This window comes from Schistocerca gregaria, chromosome 10 (genome assembly GCF_023897955.1).
Source record: "Schistocerca gregaria isolate iqSchGreg1 chromosome 10, iqSchGreg1.2, whole genome shotgun sequence".
In the NCBI taxonomy this organism is placed as follows: Eukaryota; Metazoa; Arthropoda; class Insecta; order Orthoptera; family Acrididae; genus Schistocerca; species Schistocerca gregaria.
The window spans coordinates 40,349,714-40,368,779 of NC_064929.1; the positions used below are offsets into that span (position 1 = coordinate 40,349,714).

Consider the following 19,066-nt stretch of genomic DNA (forward strand, 5'->3'; position numbering starts at 1 on the left):
TCACGTAAATCCCACTGCACATTCCTATTCTTTGCGTGCAGTCAGCTGCTACTGGTGTTGTTAGTTGTGACTGCTGATAACAGATGCCGTAGCAATCAATTCATGGAGTGAGTTGTATGTTTTGCGATAGTCTGTCTCTGACAAGCAAGCACAGGTGACATAGGTGCGAACACAGGAAGCTTGCAGACCCTCGCTGCCTGCAGACACCGAGCAGCCACACTAGGAGGGCGGCCTAAGCCGTAGGCGAATTGTGCTCATTCGCTTTGGCGCGACGTCGAACTATAAATAATGCTGTCACTAGCGTGACCGTCGTGGAAAGTCGGAAAAGTCGGCTGCGAGGGTGAGTGCCAAGTTTGGGGAGCGTTTCGTAGTATGCGCAGTGCAATGGAGACGCGGAAACTTGTTGTGGCCCAGTGTTTTGCAGTTGGACGACAAGATTGGTACACAGTAGTAAAGAGCGAGGCACTGAGTTGGCATAAATAATGTAGTGCACAATGGGGCTCGAGATGTGTTTGTTACCTCAGGTGCTGTATAATTGTCGACAAGGAGTGAAAACGGAGCAATTTGTGACGGCTCTTTCAATTTAAGACGTTAAAAACAGACGGAATTTGCATTTGTAATACCAGAGCATCGAAACTACTTGGAACTTTTGTGTATATGAACGGGTCCGCGCCTTTGTACTCTGCTCCCTTCACCGCTACAAACCAACCAACCAACGTGTCCGTGCGCATCTGAGTCGCAAAGAATGGGGAATAGCGCAGTTTGCTCGTGCATGGGTCGTAGCTTAGTTGGTAGAGCGTTCGCTTGGCATGTGAAAGGTCCAGGGTTCAATCCGCGGCGCCTCCATTTTTTTGTGGTCAGTGCATGGTAAGTGTTGGTCGCGGCGAACCTAAAGGCACGCAAGATGTTGCAAAGCCAGCGTCACAGACTGATATGATGTATACTGACGTAAGGAGAGCAAGATGTAAGTGTGGGGACCGGCTGTTATCGAGGTGTCATCGAGTGCAGATCTGTCTTAGGTATCGCGGCTTAACCTCATTGAAGTCTAGAGGGTGGACAACACGTTGGTCTTACTCAGAGCGGTGTCCGAATTCTCTTTTCGACGTTATACGTGCTACTTTCATTTTGGCAACTACGATTCGATACAGAATGCACGAAACCTGAAAGACACCCTAACGGATACATAGAGAGTAGTGTTTGTCTGCTGAATAATGGGAGTGCAAGGGTCTGTGTCGTCTATATGGCTGTATGTAGCACCATTAGTCTTCGGGTGGGCGGGTGTAGCTCAGATGGTAGAGCGCTCGCTTAGTATGCGAGAGGTACTGGGATCAATACCCAGTGCCTCCAGAATTTTTAACACACCTACATGAGCACCTTGATATGCAAGTGGAATAATTCACAACCAGCAGATGTGTCTAGGAAGATACAAGCGAATGATTAGCATCCACAATTGACAAGCGTGCTGTTACTAGTGCGCAGGAAGCACCCTCCTCCCACGCCTACACTTAATTTAGAAACAGTACAAGTGTTCCCGTAAGATGCTCAAGCCTATGTCGGAAAGATCTGCCTTGCGCCGAGTTCACGTAAATCCCACTGCACATTCCTATTCTTTGCGTGCAGTCAGCTGCTACTGGTGTTGCTAGTTGTGACTGCTGATAACAGATGCCGTAGCAATCAATTCATGGAGTGAGTTGTATGTTTTGCGATAGTCTGTCTCTGACAAGCAAGCACAGGTGACATAGGTGCGAACACAGGAAGCTTGCAGACCCTCGCTGCCTGCAGACACCGAGCAGCCACACTAGGAGGGCGGCCTAAGCCGTAGGCGAATTGTGCTCATTCGCTTTGGCGCGACGTCGAACTATAAATAATGCTGTCACTAGCGTGACCGTCGTGGAAAGTTGGAAAAGTCGGCTGCGAGGGTGAGTGCCAAGTTTGGGGAGCGTTTCGTAGTATGCGCAGTGCAATGGAGACGCGGAAACTTGTTGTGGCCCAGTGTTTTGCAGTTGGACGACAAGATTGGTACACAGTAGTAAAGAGCGAGGCACTGAGTTGGCATAAATAATGTAGTGCACAATGGGGCTCGAGATGTGTTTGTTACCTCAGGTGCTGTATAATTGTCGACAAGGAGTGAAAACGGAGCAATTTGTGACGGCTCTTTCAATTTAAGACGTTAAAAACAGACGGAATTTGCATTTGTAATACCAGAGCATCGAAACTACTTGGAACTTTTGTGTATATGAACGGGTCCGCGCCTTTGTACTCTGCTCCCTTCACCGCTACAAACCAACCAACCAACGTGTCCGTGCGCATCTGAGTCGCAAAGAATGGGGAATAGCGCAGTTTGCTCGTGCCTGGGGCGTAGCTCAGTTGGTAGAGCGTTCTCTTGGCATGTGAAAGGTACAGGGTTCAATCCGCAGCGCCTCCATTTTTTGTGGTCAGTGCATGGTAAGTGTTGGTCGCGGCGAACCTAAAGGCACGCAAGATGTTGCAAAGCCAGCGTCACAGACTGATATGATGTATACTGACGTAAGGAGAGCAAGATGTAAGTGTGGGGACCGGCTGTTATCGAGGTGTCATCGAGTGCAGATCTGTCTTAGGTATCGCGGCTTAACCTCATTGAAGTCTAGAGGGTGGACAACACGTTGGTCTTACTCAGAGCGGTGTCCGAATTCTATTTTCGACGTTATACGTGCCACTTTCATTTTGGCAACTACGATTCGATACAGAATGCACGAAACCTGAAAGACACCCTAACGGATACATAGAGAGTAGTGTTTGTCTGCTGAATAATGGGAGTGCAAGGGTCTGTGTCGTCTATATGGCTGTATGTAGCACCATTGGTCTTCGGGGGGGCGGGCGTAGCTCAGATTGTAGAGCGCTCGCTTAGTATGCGAGAGGTACTGGGATCAATACCCAGTGCCTCCTACATGCGCACCTTGATATGCAAGTGGAATACTTCACAGCCAGCAGATGTGTCTAGGAAGATACAAGCTTGCGCCGAGTTCACGTAAATCCCACTGCACATTCCTATTCTTTGCGTGCAGTCAGCTGCTACTGGTGTTGTTAGTTGTGACTGCTGATAACAGATGCCGTAGCAATCAATTCATGGAGTGAGTTGTATGTTTTGCGATAGTCTGTCTCTGACAAGCAAGCACAGGTGACATAGGTGCGAACACAGGAAGCTTGCAGACCCTCGCTGCCTGCAGACACCGAGCAGCCACACTAGGAGGGCGGCCTAAGCCGTAGGCGTATTGTGCTCATTCGCTTTGGCGCGACGTCGAACTATAAATAATGCTGTCACTAGCGTGACCGTCGTGGAAAGTCGGAAAAGTCGGCTGCGAGGGTGAGTGCCAAGTTTGGGGAGCGTTTCGTAGTATGCGCAGTGCAATGGAGACGCGGAAACTTGTTGTGGCCCAGTGTTTTGCAGTTGGACGACAAGATTGGTACACAGTAGTAAAGAGCGAGGCACTGAGTTGGCATAAATAATGTAGTGCACAATGGGGCTCGAGATGTGTTTGTTACCTCAGGTGCTGTATAATTGTCGACAAGGAGTGAAAACGGAGCAATTTGTGACGGCTCTTTCAATTTAAGACGTTAAAAACAGACGGAATTTGCATTTGTAATACCAGAGCATCGAAACTACTTGGAACTTTTGTGTATATGAACGGGTCCGCGCCTTTGTACTCTGCTCCCTTCACCGCTACAAACCAACCAACCAACGTGTCCGTGCGCATCTGAGTCGCAAAGAATGGGGAATAGCGCAGTTTGCTCGTGCCTGGGGCGTAGCTCAGTTGGTAGAGCGTTCGCTTGGCATGTGAAAGGTCCAGGGTTCAACCCGCGGCGCCTCAATTTTTTGTGGTCAGTGCATGGTAAGTGTTGGTCGCGGCGAACCTAAAGGCACGCAAGATGTTGCAAAGCCAGCGTCACAGACTGATATGATGTATACTGACGTAAGGAGAGCAAGATGTAAGTGTGGGGACCGGCTGTTATCGAGGTGTCATCGAGTGCAGATCTGTCTTAGGTATCGCGGCTTAACCTCATTGAAGTCTAGAGGGTGGACAACACGTTGGTCTTACTCAGAGCGGTGTCCGAATTCTCTTTTCGACGTTATACGTGCCACTTTCATTTTGGCAACTACGATTCGATACAGAATGCACGAAACCTGAAAGACACCCTAACGGATACATAGAGAGTAGTGTTTGTCTGCTGACTAATGGGAGTGCAAGGGTCTGTGTCGTCTATATGGCTGTATGTAGCACCATTGGTCTTCGGGGGGGCGGGCGTAGCTCAGATGGTAGAGCGCTCGCTTAGTATGCGAGAGGTACTGGGATCAATACCCAGTGCCTCCTACATGCGCAACTTGATATGCAAGTGGAATACTTCACAGCCAGCAGATGTGTCTAGGAAGATACAAGCATGCGCCGAGTTCACGTAAATCCCACTGCACATTCCTATTCTTTGCGTGCAGTCAGCTGCTACTGGTGTTGCTAGTTGTGACTGCTGATAACAGATGCCGTAGCAATTAATTCATGGAGTGAGTTGTATGTTTTGCGATAGTCTGTCTCTGACAAGCAAGCACAGGTGACATAGGTGCGAACACAGGAAGCTTGCAGACCCTCGCTGCCTGCAGACACCGAGCAGCCACACTAGGAGGGCGGCCTAAGCCGTAGGCGAATTGTGCTCATTCGCTTTGGCGCGACGTCGAACTATAAATAATGCTGTCACTAGCGTGAGCGTCGTGGAAAGTCGGAAAAGTCGGCTGCGAGGGTGAGTGTCAAGTTTGGGGAGCGTTTCGTAGTATGCGCAGTGCAATGGAGACACGGAAACTTGTTGTGGCCCAGTGTTTTGCAGTTGGACGACAAGATTGGTACACAGTAGTAAAGAGTGAGGCACTGAGTTGGCATAAATAATGTAGTGCACAATGGGGCTCGAGATGTGTTTGTTACCTCAGGTGCTGTATAATTGTCGACAAGGAGTGAAAACGGAGCAATTTGTGACGGCTCTTTCAATTTAAGACGTTAAAAACAGACGGAATTTGCATTTGTAATACCAGAGCATCGAAACTACTTGGAACTTTTGTGTATATGAACGGGTCCGCGCCTTTGTACTCTGCTCCCTTCACCGCTACAAACCAACCAACCAACGTGTCCGTGCGCATCTGAGTCGCAAAGAATGGGGAATAGCGCAGTTTGCTCGTGCATGGGGCGTAGCTCAGTTGGCAGAGCGTTCGCTTGGCATGTGAAAGGTCCAGGGTTCAAGCTGCGGCACCTCCATTTTTTGTGGTCAGTGCATGGTAAGTGTTGGTCGCGGCGAACCTAAAGCCACGCAAGATGTTGCAAAGCCAGCGTCACAGACTGATATGATGTATACTGACGTAAGGAGAGCAAGATGTAAGTGTGGGGACCGGCTGTTATCGAGGTGTCATCGAGTGCAGTTCTGTCTTAGGTATCGCGGCTTAACCTCATTGAAGTCTAGAGGGTGGACAACACGTTCGTCTTACTCAGAGCGGTGTCCGAATTCTATTTTCGACGTTATACGTGCCACTTTCATTTTGGCCAACTACGATTCGATACAGAATGCACGAAACCTGAAAGACACCCTAACGGATACATAGAGAGTATTGTTTGTCTGCTGAATAATGGGAGTGCAAGGGTCTGTGTCGTCTATATGGCTGTATGTAGCACCATTAGTCTTCGGGTGGGCGGGCGTAGCTCAGATGGTAGAGCGCTCGCTTAGTATGCGAGAGGTACTGGGATCAATACGAAGTGCCTCCAGAATTTTTAACACACCTACATGAACACCTTGATATGCAAGTGGAATAATTCACAACCAGCAGATGTGTCTAGGAAGATACAAGCGAATGATTAGCATCCACAATTGACAAGCGTGCTGTTATTAGTGCGCAGGAAGCACCCTCCTCCCACGCCTACACTTAATTTAGAAACAGTACAAGTGTTCCCGTAAGATTCTCAAGCCTATGTCGGAAAGATCTGCCTTGCGCCGAGTTCACGTAAATCCCACTGCACATTCCTATTCTTTGCGTGCAGTCAGCTGCTACTGGTGTTGCTAGTTGTGACTGCTGATAACAGATGCCGTAGCAATCAATTCATGGTGTGAGTTGTATGTTTTGCGATAGTCTGTCTCTGACAAGCAAGCACAGGTGACATAGGTGCGAACACAAGAAGCTTGCAGACTCTCGCTGCCTGCAGACACCGAGCAGCCACACTAGGAGGGCGGCCTAAGCCGTAGGCGAAATGTACTCATTCGCTTTGGCGCGACGTCGAACTATAAATAATGCTGTCACTAGCGAGAGCGTTGCGTGAGCGTCGTGGAAAGTCGGAAAAGTCGGCTGCAAGTGTGAGTGCCAAGTTTGGGGAGCGTTTCGTAGTATGCGCAGTGCAATGGAGACGCGGAAACTTGTTGTGGCCCAGTGTTTTGCAGTTGGACGACAAGATTGGTACACAGTAGTAAAGAGCGAGGCACTGAGTTGGCATAAATAATGTAGTGCACAATGGTTCTCGAGATGTGTTTTTTACCTCAGGTGCTGTATAATTGTCGACAAGGAGTGAAAACGGAGCAATTTGTGACGGCTCTTTCAATTTAAGACGTTAAAAACAGACGGAATTTGCATTTGTAATACCAGAGCATCGAAACTACTTGGAACTTTTGTGTATATGAACGGGTCCGCGCCTTTGTACTCTGCTCCCTTCACCGCTACAAACCAACCAACCAACGTGTCCGTGCGCATCTGAGTCGCAAAGAATGGGGAATAGCGCAGTTTGCTCGTGCATGGGGCGTAGCTCAGTTGGTAGAGCGTTCGCTTGGCATGTGAAAGGTCCAGGGTTCAATCCGCGGCGCCTCCATTTTTTGTGGTCAGTGCATGGTAAGTGTTGGTCGCGGCGAACCTAAAGGCACGCAAGATGTTGCAAAGCCAGCGTCACAGTCTGATATGATGTATACTGACGTAAGGAGAGCAAGATGTAAGTGTGGGGACCGGCTGTTATCGAGGTGTCATCGAGTGCAGATCTGTCTTAGGTATCGCGGCTTAACCTCATTGAAGTCTAGAGGGTGGACAACACGTTGGTCTTACTCAGAGCGGTGTCCGAATTCTCTTTTCGACGTTATACGTGCCACTTTCATTTTGGCAACTACGATTCGATACAGAATGCACGAAACCTGAAAGACACCCTAACGGATACATAGAGAGTAGTGTTTGTCTGCTGAATAATGGGAGTGCAAGGGTCTGTGTCGTCTATATGGCTGTATGTAGCACCATTAGTCTTCGGGTGGGCGGGCGTAGCTCAGATGGTAGAGCGCTCGCTTAGTATGCAATGAGTGAAAACGGAGCAATTTGTGACGGCTCTTTCAATTTAAGACATTAAAAACAGACGGAATTTGCATTTGTAATACCAGAGCATCGAAACTACTTGGAACTTTGTGTATATGAACGGGTCCGCGCCTTTGTACTCTGCTCCCTTCACCGCTACAAACCAACCAACCATCGTGTCCGTGCGCATCTGAGTCGCAGAGAATGGGGAATAGCGCAGTTTGCTCGTGCATGGGGCGTAGCTCAGTTGGTAGAGCGTTCGCTTGGCATGTGAAAGGTCCAGGGTTCAAGCCGCGGCGCCTACATTTTTTGTGGTCAGTGCATGGTAAGTGTAGGTCGCGGCGAACCTAAAGGCACGCAAGATGTTGCAAAGCCAGCGTCACAGACTGATATGATGTATACTGACGTAAGGAGAGCAAGATGTAAGTGTGGGGACCGGCTGTTATCGAGGTGTCATCGAGTGCAGATCTGTCTTAGGTATCGCGGCTTAACCTCATTGAAGTCTAGAGGGTGGACAACACGTTGGTCTTACTCAGAGCGGTGTCCGAATTCTATTTTCGACGTTATACGTGCCACTTTCATTTTGGCCAACTACGATTCGATACAGAATGCACGAAACCTGAAAGACACCCTAACGGATACATAGAGAGTAGTGTTTGTCTGCTGAATAATGGGAGTGCAAGGGTCTGTGTCGTCTATATGGCTGTATGTAGCAGCATTAGTCTTCGGGGTGGCGGGCGTAGCTCAGATGGTAGAGCGCTCGCTTAGTATGCGAGAGGTACTGGGATCAATACCCAGTGCCTCCAGAATTTTTAACACACCTACATGAGCACCTTGATATGCAAGTGGAATAATTCACAACCAGCAGATGTGTCTAGGAAGATACAAGCGAATGATTAGCATCCACAATTGACAAGCGTGCTGTTATTAGTGCGCAGGAAGCACCCTCCTCCCACGCCTACACTTAATTTAGAAACAGTACAAGTGTTCCCGTAAGATTCTCAAGCCTATGTCGGAAAGATCTGCCTTGCGCCGAGTTCACGTAAATCCCACTGCACATTTCTATTCTTTGCGTGCAGTCAGCTGCTACTGGTGTTGCTAGTTGTGACTGCTGATAACAGATGCCGTAGCAATCAATTCATGGAGTGAGTTGTATGTTTTGCGATAGTCTGTCTCTGACAAGCAAGCACAGGTGACATAGGTGCGAACACAAGAAGCTTGCAGACCCTCGCTGCCTGCAGACACCGAGCAGCCACACTAGGAGGGCGGCCTAAGCCGTAGGCGAAATGTACTCATTCGCTTTGGCGCGACGTCGAACTATAAATAATGCTGTCACTAGCGTGAGCGTCGTGGACAGTCGGATAAAGTCGGCTGCGAGTGTGAGTGCCAAGTTTGGGGAGCGTTTCGTAGTATGCGCAGTGCAATGGAGACGCGGAAACTTGTTGTGGCCCAGTGTTTTGCAGTTGGACGACAAGATTGGTACACAGTAGTAAAGAGCGAGGCACTGAGTTGGCATAAATAATGTAGTGCACAATGGTTCTCGAGATGTGTTTGTTACCTCAGGTGCTGTATGATTGTCTACAATGAGTGAAAACGGAGCAATTTGTGACGGCTCTTTCAATTTAAGACGTTAAAAACAGACGGAATTTGCATTTGTAATACCAGAGCATCGAAACTACTTGGAACTTTTGTGTATATGAACGGGTCCGCGCCTTTGTACTCTGCTCCCTTCACCGCTACAAACCAACCAACCATCGTGTCCGTGCGCATCTGAGTCGCAGAGAATGGGGAATAGCGCAGTTTACTCGTGCATGGGGCGTAGCTCAGTTGGTAGAGCGTTCGCTTGGCATGTGAAAGGTCCAGGGTTCAAGCCGCGGCGCCTCCATTTTTTGTGGTCAGTGCATGGTAAGTGTTGGTCGCGGCGAACCTAAAGGCACGCAAGATGTTGCAAAGCCAGCGTCACAGACTGATATGATGTATACTGACGTAAGGAGAGCAAGATGTAAGTGTGGGGACCGGCTGTTATCGAGGTGTCATCGAGTGCAGATCTGTCTTAGGTATCGCGGCTTAACCTCATTGAAGTCTAGAGGATCGACAACACGTTGGTCTTACTCAGAGCGGTGTCCGAATTCTATTTTCGACGTTATACGTGCCACTTTCATTTTGGCAACTACGACTCGATACAGAATGCACGAAACCTGAAAGACACCCTAACGGATACATAGAGAGTAGTGTTTGTCTGCTGAATAATGGGAGTGCAAGGGTCTGTGTCGTCTATATGGCTGTATGTAGCACCATTAGTCTTCGGGGAGGTGGGGGGGGGGGGGCGTAGCTCAGATGGTAGAGCGCTCGCTTAGTATGCGAGAGGTATTGGGATCAATACCCAGTGCCTCCAGAATTTTTAACACACCTACATGCTCACCTTGATATGCAAGTGGAATACTTCACAGCCAGCAGATGTGTCTAGGAAGATACAAGCTTGCGCCGAGTTCACGTAAATCCCACTGCACATTCCTATTCTTTGCGTGCAGTCAGCTGCTACTGGTGTTGTTAGTTGTGACTGCTGATAACAGATGCCGTAGCAATCAATTCATGGAGTGAGTTGTATGTTTTGCGATAGTCTGTCTCTGACAAGCAAGCACAGGTGACATAGGTGCGAACACAGGAAGCTTGCAGACCCTCGCTGCCTGCAGACACCGAGCAGCCACACTAGGAGGGCGGCCTAAGCCGTAGGCGAATTGTGCTCATTCGCTTTGGCGCGACGTCGAACTATAAATAATGCTGTCACTAGCGTGAGCGTCGTGGAAAGTCGGAAAAGTCGGCTGCGAGCGTGAGTGCCAAGTTTGGGGAGCGTTTCGTAGTATGCGCAGTGCAATGGAGACGCGGAAACTTGTTGTGGCCCAGTGTTTTGCAGTTGGACGACAAGATTGGTACACAGTAGTAAAGAGCGAGGCACTGAGTTGGCATAAATAATGTAGTGCACAATGGGGCTCGAGATGTGTTTGTTACCTCAGGTGCTGTATAATTGTCGACAAGGAGTGAAAACGGAGCAATTTGTGACGGCTCTTTCAATTTAAGCCGTTAAAAACAGACGGAATTTGCATTTGTAATACCAGAGCATCGAAACTACTTGGAACTTTTGTGTATATGAACGGGTCCGCGCCTTTGTACTCTGCTCCCTTCACCGCTACAAACCAACCAACCAACGTGTCCGTGCGCATCTGAGTCGCAAAGAATGGGGAATAGCGCAGTTTGCTCGTGCATGGGGCGTAGCTCAGTTGGTAGAGCGTTCGCTTGGCATGTGAAAGGTCCAGGGTTCAAACTGAGGCGCCTCCATTTTTTGTGGTCAGTGCATGGTAAGTGTTGGTCGCGGCGAACCTAAAGGCACGCAAGATGTTGCAAAGCCAGCGTCACAGACTGATATGATGTATACTGACGTAAGGAGAGCAAGATGTAAGTGTGGGGACCGGCTGTTATCGAGGTGTCATCGAGTGCAGATCTGTCTTAGGTATCGCGGCTTAACCTCATTGAAGTCTAGAGGGTGGACAACACGTTGGTCTTACTCAGAGCGGTGTCCGAATTCTATTTTCGACGTTATACGTGCCACTTTCATTTGGCCAACTACGATTCGATACAGAATGCACGAAACCTGAAAGACACCCTAACGGATACATAGAGAGTAGTGTTTGTCTGCTGAATAATGGGAGTGCAAGGGTCTGTGTCGTCTATATGGCTGTATTTAGCACCATTAGTCTTCGGGGAGGCGGGCGTAGCTCAGAAGGTAGAGCGCTCGCTTAGTATGCGAGAGGTACTGGGGTCAATACCCAGTGCCTCCAGAATTTTTAACACACCTACATGCGCACCTTGATATGCAAGTGGAATAATTCACAACCAGCAGATGTGTCTAGGAAGATACAAGCGAATGATTAGCATCCACAATTGACAAGCGTGCTGTTATTAGTGCGCAGGAAGCACCCTCCTCCCACACCTACACTTAATTTAGAAACAGTACAAGTGTTCCCGTAAGATTCTCAAGCCTATGTCGGAAAGATCTGCCTTGCGCCGAGTTCACGTAAATCCCACTGCACATTCCTATTCTTTGCGTGCAGTCAGCTGCTACTGGTGTTGCTAGTTGTGACTGCTGATAACAGATGCCGTAGCAATCAATTCATGGAGTGAGTTGTATGTTTTGCGATAGTCTGTCTCTGACAAGCAAGCACAGGTGACATAGGTGCGAACACAGGAAGCTTGCAGACCCTCGCTGCCTGCAGACACCGAGCAGCCACACTAGGAGGGCGGCCTAAGCCGTAGGCGAATTGTGCTCATTCGCTTTGGTGCGACGTCGAACTATAAATAATGCTGTCACTAGCGTGAGCGTCGTGGAAAGTCGGAAAAGTCGGCTGCGAGGGTGAGTGCCAAGTTTGGGGAGCGTTTCGTAGTATGCGCAGTGCAATGGAGACGCGGAAACTTGTTGTGGCCCAGTGTTTTGCAGTTGGACGACAAGATTGGTACACAGTAGTAAAGAGCGAGGCACTGAGTTGGCATAAATAATGTAGTGCACAATGGGGCTCGAGATGTGTTTGTTACCTCAGGTGCTGTATAATTGTCGACAAGGAGTGAAAACGGAGCAATTTGTGACGGCTCTTTCAATTTAAGACGTTAAAAACAGACGGAATTTGCATTTGTAATACCAGAGCATCGAAACTACTTGGAACTTTTGTGTATATGAACGGGTCCGCGCCTTTGTACTCTGCTCCCTTCACCGCTACAAACCAACCAACCAACGTGTCCGTGCGCATCTGAGTCGCAAAGAATGGGGAATAGCGCAGTTTGCTCGTGCATGGGGCGTAGCTCAGTTGGTAGAGCGTTCGCTTGGCATGTGAAAGGTCCAGGGTTCAAACTGAGGCGCCTCCATTTTTTGTGGTCAGTGCATGGTAAGTGTTGGTCGCGGCGAACCTAAAGGCACGCAAGATGTTGCAAAGCCAGCGTCACAGACTGATATGATGTATACTGACGTAAGGAGAGCAAGATGTAAGTGTGGGGACCGGCTGTTATCGAGGTGTCATCGAGTGCAGATCTGTCTTAGGTATCGCGGCTTAACCTCATTGAAGTCTAGAGGGTGGACAACACGTTGGTCTTACTCAGAGCGGTGTCCGAATCCTATTTTCGACGTTATACGTGCCACTTTCATTTTGGCCAACTACGATTCGTTACAGAATGCACGAAACCTGAAAGACACCCTAACGGATACATAGAGAGTAGTGTTTGTCTGCTGAATAATGGGAGTGCAAGGGTCTGTGTCGTCTATATGGCTGTATGTAGCACCATTAGTCTTCGGGAGGGCGGGCGTAGCTCAGATGGTAGAGCGCTCGCTTAGTATGCGAGAGGTACTGGGATCAATACCCAGTGCCTCCAGAATTTTTAACACACCTACATGCGCACCTTGATATGCAAGTGGAATACTTCACAGCCAGCAGATGTGTCTAGGAAGATACAAGCTTGCGCCGAGTTCCCGTAAATCCCACTGCACATTCCTATTCTTTGCGTGCAGTCAGCTGCAACTGGTGTTGTTAGTTGTGACTGCTGATAACAGATGCCGTAGCAATCAATTCATGGAGTGAGTTGTATGTTTTGCGATAGTCTGTCTCTGACAAGCAAGCACAGGTGACATAGGTGCGAACACAGGAAGCTTGCAGACCCTCGCTGCCTGCAGACACCGAGCAGCCACACTAGGAGGGCGGCCTAAGCCGTAGGCGAATTGTGCTCATTCGCTTTGGCGCGACGTCGAACTATAAATAATGCTGTCACTAGCGTGATCGTTGCGTGAGCGTCGTGGAAAGTCGGAAAAGTCGGCTGCGAGGGTGAGTGCCAAGTTTGGGGAGCGTTTCGTAGTATGCGCAGTGCAATGGAGACGCGGAAACTTGTTGTGGCCCAGTGTTTTGCAGTTGGACGACAAGATTGGTACACAGTAGTAAAGAGCGAGGCACTGAGTTGGCATAAATAATGTAGTGCACAATGGGGCTCGAGATGTGTTTGTTACCTCAGGTGCTGTATAATTGTCGACAAGGAGTGAAAACGGAGCAATTTGTGACGGCTCTTTCAATTTAAGACGTTAAAAACAGACGGAATTTGCATTTGTAATACCAGAGCATCGAAACTACTTGGAACTTTTGTGTATATGAACGGGTCCGCGCCTTTGTACTCTGCTCCCTTCACCGCTACAAACCAACCAACCATCGTGTCCGTGCGCATCTGAGTCGCAAACAATGGGGAATAGCGCAGTTCGCTCGTGCATGGGGCGTAGCTCAGTTGGTAGAGCGTTCGCTTGGCATGTGAAAGGTCCAGGGTTCAAGCCGCGGCGCCTCCATTTTTTGTGGTCAGTGCATGGTAAGTGTTGGTCGCGGCGAACCTAAAGGCACGCAAGATGTTGCAAAGCCAGCGTCACAGACTGATATGATGTATACTGACGTAAGGAGAGCAAGATGTAAGTGTGGGGACCGGCTGTTATCGAGGTGTCATCGAGTGCAGATCTGTCTTAGGTATCGCGGCTTAACCTCATTGAAGTCTAGAGGGTGGACAACACGTTGGTCTTACTCAGAGCAGTGTCCGAATTCTATTTTCGACGTTATACGTGCCACTTTCATTTTGGCAACTACGATTCGATACAGAATGCACGAAACCTGAAAGACACCCTAACGGATACATAGAGAGTAGTGTTTGTCTGCTGAATAATGGGAGTGCAAGGGTCTGTGTCGTCTATATGGCTGTATGTAGCACCATTAGTCTTCGGGGGGCGGGCGTAGCTCAGATGGTAGAGCGCTCGCTTAGTATGCGAGAGGTACAGGGATCAATACCCAGTGCCTCCAGAATTTTTAACACACCTACATGCGCACCTTGATATGCAAGTGGAATACTTCACAGCCAGCAGATGTGTCTAGGAAGATACAAGCTTGCGCCGAGTTCACGTAAATCCCACTGCACATTCCTATTCCTTGCGTGCAGTCAGCTGCTACTGGTGTTGTTAGTTGTGACTGCTGATAACAGATGCCGTAGCAATCAATTCATGGAGTGAGTTGTATGTTTTGCGATAGTCTGTCTCTGACAAGCAAGCACAGGTGACATAGGTGCGAACACAGGAAGCTTGCAGACCCTCGCTGCCTGCAGACACCGAGCAGCCACACTAGGAGGGCGGCCTAAGCCGTAGGCGAATTGTGCTCATTCGCTTTGGCGCGACGTCGAACTATAAATAATGCTGTCACTAGCGTGAGCGTCGTGGAAAGTCGGAAAAGTCGGCTGCGAGGGTGAGTGCCAAGTTTGGGGAGCGTTTCGTAGTATGCGCAGTGCAATGGAGACGCGGAAACTAGTTGTGGCCCAGTGTTTTGCAGTTGGACGACAAGATTGGTACACAGTAGTAAAGAGCGAGGCACTGAGTTGGCATAAATAATGTAGTGCACAATGGGGCTCGAGATGTGTTTGTTACCTCAGGTGCTGTATAATTGTCGACAAGGAGTGAAAACGGAGCAATTTGTGACGGCTCTTTCAATTTAAGACGTTAAAAACAGACGGAATTTGCATTTGTAATACCAGAGCATCGAAACTACTTGGAACTTTTGTGTATATGGACGGGTCCGCGCCTTTGTACTCTGCTCCCTTCACCGCTACAAACCAACCAACCAACGTGTCCGTGCGCATCTGAGTCGCACAGAATGGGGAATAGCGCAGTTTGCTCGTGCATGGGGCGTAGCTCAGTTGGTAGAGCGTTCGCTTGGTATGTGAAAGGTCCGGGGTTCGAACTGCTGCGCCTCCATTTTTTGTGGTCAGTGCATGGTAAGTGTTGGTCGCGGCGAACCTAAAGGCTCGCAAGATGTTGCAAAGCCAGCGTCACAGACTGATATGATGTATACTGACGTAAGGAGAGCAAGATGTAAGTGTGGGGACCGGCTGTTATCGAGGTGTCATCGAGTGCAGATCTGTCTTATGTATCGCGGCTTAACCTCATTGAAGTCTAGAGGGTGGACAACACGTTGGTCTTACTCAGAGCGGTGTCCGAATTCTATTTTCGACGTTATACGTGCCACTTTCATTTTGGCCAACTACGATTCGATACAGAATGCACGAAACCTGAAAGACACCCTAACGGATACATAGAGAGTATTGTTTGTCTGCTGAATAATGGGAGTGCAAGGGTCTGTGTCGTCTATATGGCTGTATGTAGCACCATTAGTCTTCGGGGAGGCGGGCGTAGCTCAGATGGTAGAGCGCTCGCTTAGTATGCGAGAGGTACTGGGATCAATACCCAGTGCCTCCAGAATTTTTAACACACCTACATGCGCACCTTGATATGCAAGTGGAATACTTCACAGCCAGCAGATGTGTCTAGGAAGATACAAGCTTGCGCCGAGTTCACGTAAATCCCACTGCACATCCCTATTCTTTGCGTGCAGTCAGCTGCTACTTGTGTTGTTAGTTGTGACTGCTGATAACAGATGCCGTAGCAATCAATTCATGGAGTGAGTTGTATGTTTTGCGATAGTCTGTCTCTGACAAGCAAGCACAGGTGACATAGGTGCGAACACAGGAAGCTTGCAGACCCTCGCTGCCTGCAGACACCGAGCAGCCACACTAGGAGGGCGGCCTAAGCCGTAGGCGAATTGTGCTCATTCGCTTTGGCGCGACGTCGAAGTATAAATAATGCTGTCACTAGCGTGATCGTTGCGTGAGCGTCGTGGAAAGTCGGAAAAGTCGGCTGCGAGGGTGAGTGCCAAGTTTGGGGAGCGTTTCGTAGTATGCGAAGTGCAATGGAGACCCGGAAACTTGTTGTGGCCCAGTGTTTTGCAGTTGGACGACAAGATTGGTACACAGTAGTAAAGAGCGAGGCACTGAGTTGGCATAAATAATGTAGTGCACAATGGGGCTCGAGATGTGTTTGTTACCTCAGGTGCTGTATAATTGTCGACAAGGAGTGAAAACGGAGCAATTTGTGACGGCTCTTTCAATTTAAGACGTTAAAAACAGACGGAATTTGCATTTGTAATACCAGAGCATCGAAACTACTTGGAACTTTTGTGTATATGAACGGGTCCGCGCCTTTGTACTCTGCTCCCTTCACCGCTACAAACCAACCAACCATCGTGTCCGTGCGCATCTGAGTCGCAAAGAATGGGGAATAGCGCAGTTCGCTCGTGCATGGGGCGTAGCTCAGTTGGTAGAGCGTTCGCTTGGCATGTGAAAGGTCCAGGGTTCAAGCTGCGGCGCCTCCATTTTTTGTGGTCAGTGCATGGTAAGTGTTGGTCGCGGCGAACCTAAAGGCACGCAAGATGTTGCAAAGCCAGCGTCACAGACTGATATGATGTATACTAACGTAAGGAGAGCAAGATGTAAGTGTGGGGACCGGCTGTTATCGAGGTGTCATCGAGTGCAGATCTGTCTTAGGTATCGCGGCTTAACCTCATTGAAGTCTAGAGGGTGGACAACACGTTGGTCTTACTCAGAGCGGTGTCCGAATTCTATTTTCGACGTTATACGTGCCACTTTCATTTTGGCAACTACGATTCGATACAGAATGCACGAAACCTGAAAGACACCCTAACGGATACATAGAGAGAAGTGTTTGTCTGCTGAATAATGGGAGTGCAAGGGTCTGTGTCGTCTATATGGCTGTATGTAGCACCATTAGTCTTCGGGGGGGCGGGCGTAGCTCAGATGGTAGAGCGCTCGCTTAGTATGCGATAGGTACTTGGATCAATACCCAGTGCCTCCAGAATTTTTAACACACTTACATGCGCACCTTGATATGCAAGTGGAATAATTCACAACCAGCAGATGTGTCTAGGAAGATACAAGCGAATGATTAGCATCCACAATTGACAAGCGTGCTGTTATTAGTGCGCAGGAAGCACCCTCCTCCCACGCCTACACTTAATTTAGAAACAGTACAAGTGTTCCCGTAAGATTCTCAAGCCTATGTCGGAAAGATCTGCCTTGCGCCGAGTTCACGTAAATCCCACTGCACATTCCTATTCCTTCCGTGCAGTCAGCTGCTACTGGTGTTGTTAGTTGTGACTGCTGATAACAGATGCCGTAGCAATCAATTCATGGAGTGAGTTGTATGTTTTGCGATAGTCTGTCTCTGACAAGTAAGCACAGGTGACATAGGTGCGAACACAGGAAGCTTGCAGACCCTCGCTGCCTGCAGACACCGAGCAGCCACACTAGGAGGGCGGCCTAAGCCGTAGGCGAATTGTGCTCATTCGCTTTGGCGCGACGTCGAACTATAAATAATGCTGTCACTAGCGTGGGCGTCGTGGAAAGTCTGAAAAGTCGGCTGCGAGGGTGAGTGCCAAGTTTGGGGAGCGTTTCGTAGTATGCACAGTGCAATGGAGACGCGGAAACTTGTTGTGGCCCAGTGTTTTGCAGTTGGACGACAAGATTGGTACACAGTAGTAACGAGCGAGGCACTGAGTTGGCATAAATAATGTAGTGCACAATGGTTCTCGAGATGTGTTTGTTACCTCAGGTGCTGTATAATTGTCGACAAGGAGTGAAAACGGAGCAATTTGTGACGGCTCTTTCAATTTAAGACGTTAAAAACAGACGGAATTTGCATTTGTAATACCAGAGCATCGAAACTACTTGGAACTTTTGTGTATATGAACGGGTCCGCGCCTTTGTACTCTGCTCCCTTCACCGCTACAAACCAACCAACCATCGTGTCCGTGCGCATCTGAGTCGCAAAGAATGGCGAATAGCGCATTTTGCTCGTGCATGGGGCGTAGCTCAGTTGGTAGAGCGTTCGCTTGGCAAGTGAAAGGTCCAGTGTTCAAGCCGCGGCGCCTCCATTTTTTGTGGTCAGTGCATGGTAAGAGTTGGTCGCGGCGAACCTAAAGGCACGCAAGATGTTGCAAAGCCAGCGTCACAGACTGATATGATGTATACTGACGTAAGGAGAGCAAGATGTAAGTGTGGGGACCGGCTGTTATCGAGGTGTCATCGAGTGCAGATCTGTCTTAGGTATCGCGGCGTAACCTCATTGTAGTCTAGAGGGTGGACAACACGTTGGTCTTACTCAAAGCGGTGTCCGAATTCTATTTTCGACGTTATACGTGCCACTTTCATTTTGGCAACTACGATTCGATACAGAATGCACGAAACCTGAAAGACACCCTAACGGATACATAGAGAGTAGTGTTTGTCTGCTGAATAATGGGAGTGCAAGAGTCTGTGTCGTCTATATGGCTGTATGTAGCACCATTAGTCTTCGGGTAGGCGGGCGTAGCTCAGATGGTAGAGCGCTCGCTTAGTATGCGAGAGGTACTGGGATCAATACCCTGTGCCTCCAGAATTTTTAACACACCTACATGCGCACCTTGATATGCAAGTGGAATACTTCACAGCCAGCAGATGTGTCTAGGAAGATACAAGCTTGCGCCGAGTTCACGTAAATCCCACTTCACATTCCTATTCTTTGTGTGCAGTCAGCTGCTACTGGTGTTGTTAGTTGTGACTGCTGATAACAGATGCCGTAGCAATCAATTCATGGAGTGAGTTGTATGTTTTGCGATAGTCTGTCTCTGACAAGCAAGCACAGGTGACATAGGTGCGAACACAGGAAGCTTGCAGACCCTCGCTGCCTGCAGACACCGAGCAGCCACACTAGGAGGGCGGCCTAAGCCGTAGGCGAATTGTGCTCATTCGCTTTGGCGCGACGTCGAACTATAAATAATGCTGTCACTAGCGTGA

General features: G+C 49.0%; 1 non-coding gene across 1 annotated transcript; it reads left to right on the forward strand.

Moving 5' to 3' along the window:
* The first annotated feature begins 3,776 nt into the window (after nt 1-3,776).
* Trnaa-ggc (transfer RNA alanine (anticodon GGC)) lies at nt 3,777-3,849 on the forward strand. Its single transcript has one exon. It is a non-coding gene; the product is annotated as a tRNA-Ala (tRNA).
* The last annotated feature ends 15,217 nt before the right edge of the window (nt 3,850-19,066 follow it).